Genomic DNA, 2,333 nt, shown 5'->3' on the forward strand with positions numbered 1-2,333 from the left:
AGCTATTTCGGCTGATATGCCTGCATTTTTGTGGTTCACCTCTGTCTTGTACCTCAGCATTGCTGTATCTGCAGTATTGTAGTTCTCCTCTCCCTCGTCCCTCACCATTGCAGAATATTATTTATTTTCTTTTATTGAGACAGAGAGCACAGAACAGGCCTCTCCAGCCCACCCAGCTGTTCCACCCAGGAATCCACCGATTTAACCCTAACATAATTATGAGATGGTTTAAAATAACAGATTAACCGAGTAAGCAGGACATGTTTGGTCTGTGGGAGGAAACCAGAGCACCCAGAGGAAACCCATGAGCACGTACTAACTTATTTATAGAGTGCACTGCAACTGAACTCTGAAGCCTTGAGGGCTTATAGTGTCACAATAATCGCTAAGCTACCATGGTGCCCAATAAATAAGTCCCAGTGCCGAAACCCGGGATTGAACCAGGGACCTTTAGATCTTCAGTCTAACGCTCTCCCAACTGAGCTATTTCCGCTGATACAGCTGCAGTATTGTTGTTCTCCACTCTCGTGTACCTCACCATTGCAGCATCTGCAGTATTGTATGTTTCTTATACGTTGTACCTCACAATTCCAGCATCTGCACAGTTGTATTTCCATGAGCTTTGTAACTCACCGGTCCATCATTGGCAGTATTGTAGTTCGACTGTTCTTTAAAACTCTCTATTCTTGTGTGTGTGGTATTTTATTTCCTCTCTGCCTTGTACCTCACTGCTCCAGCATCAGTGGTATTGCATTCCCCATCCTTCATACCTCACCTTTCCAGACTCTGCAGCATTGTATTTCTCCTGTGCTCTGAGCCTCAACATTCCAGTAAATGTGGAATTGCGGTTCTCCTCTGCATTAACCTCACCATTCCTGGATCTGCAGAATTGTATACTCCTCTGCCTTGTACCTCACCATTGCAGTATCTGCAAGATTGTACTACTTCTGTGCTTTGTAACTCACTGTTGCTGTATCTGCGGTATTGTAGTTCTCCTCTGATGGTTCCTCACTGTTCCAGCGTTTGTATTATTGCTCCTCTCCGGATTGTACCTCGCCGTTGCTGTGTCCATGTTATTGTTAAACACTGCTTCCTCGTCCCTCACGATTACAAAATATTACTTACTTTATTTTATTGAGAGATACAGTCCACCAAGCTGTGACAACCAGGAACCCTCTGATTTAACCCTCATGTATTTATACTTTATACTTTATTGTCACCAAACAATTGGTACTAGGATGTACAATCACCACAGTGATATTTGATTCTGTGCTTCCCACTCCCTGAATTACAAATATTAAATATTAAAAGTAGTAAAACTTAGTAAATATTAAAAATTTAAATTATAAATCATAAACAGAAAATAGAAAAATGGAAAGTAAGGTAGTGCAAAAAATCTGAGAGGCAGTTCTGGATATTTGGAGGGTACGGCCCAGATCTGGGTCAGGATCTGTTCAGCAGTCTTATCACAGTTGGAAAGAAGCTGTTCCCAAATCTGGCCGTATGAGTCTTCAAGATCCTGAGCCTTCTCTCGGAGGGAAGAGGGATGAAAAGTGTGTTAGCTGGGTGGGTCGTGTCCTTGATTTTCCTGGCAGCACTGCTCCAACAGCGTGTGGTGTAAAGTGAGTCCAAGGACGGTGTTATGGTGATACGGTGTAAAATAACCAATTAACCTCTTAACCAGTACACCTTTGGACTGTGGGAGGAAACAGGAACACCCAGAGGAAACTCATGTGCACATGGGAAGTACTTAGAAACCTACAGAGGACGCCGGAATTGAACTCTTAATTCCAAGACCTTGAGCTGTAATAGAGATGCACCAACCACCACGCAACCACGGTGCCAATAAACGAGTCTCAGTGCTGAAACCCGGGATTGAACCAGGGACCTTTAGATCTTCAGTCTAACGCTCTCCCAACTGAGCTATTTCAGCGGACATATCTGCACCGTTCTGCATATTTCAACATTCCAACATCTGCAGTCTAGTATTTCCCTCTGCATGGTAACTCACCATTCCAGCATCTGCAGTACAATATTGCATTTCCCATGATTTTCATTTTGCCATTCCAGCATCTGCAGAATTGTATTTCCCCTGATTTTCATTTCGCCATTCCAGCATCTGCAGAATTGCATTTCCCCTGATTTGCTCCTCACCATTCCAGCACCTGCAGTATTCTTTCCATGTGCTTTGTACCTCAGTTCATGTGTCTGCGGTATTGTATACTCCTCTGACTTGTACCTGACTATTTAACTATCTGCAGTAGTTTGCTCCTGCAGTGTCTTGTACCTCATCATTGCTCTGTCTGCACTATTGTACCTTTCCTGTGCCTTCC

The 2,333-nt window shown here is 43.5% G+C and overlaps 2 non-coding genes across 2 annotated transcripts; both read right to left on the reverse strand.

Annotated features, from left to right (window-relative positions):
- Positions 1–420: 420 nt before the first annotated feature.
- trnaf-gaa (transfer RNA phenylalanine (anticodon GAA)) lies at positions 421–493 on the reverse strand. The gene has a single exon. It is a non-coding gene; the product is annotated as a tRNA-Phe (tRNA).
- Positions 494–1,860: 1,367 nt separating this feature from the next.
- Positions 1,861–1,933, reverse strand: trnaf-gaa (transfer RNA phenylalanine (anticodon GAA)). Its single transcript has one exon. It is a non-coding gene; the product is annotated as a tRNA-Phe (tRNA).
- Positions 1,934–2,333: the final 400 nt, after the last annotated feature.

Source organism: Mobula hypostoma, chromosome 21 (genome assembly GCF_963921235.1).
Source record: "Mobula hypostoma chromosome 21, sMobHyp1.1, whole genome shotgun sequence".
In the NCBI taxonomy this organism is placed as follows: Eukaryota; Metazoa; Chordata; class Chondrichthyes; order Myliobatiformes; family Myliobatidae; genus Mobula; species Mobula hypostoma.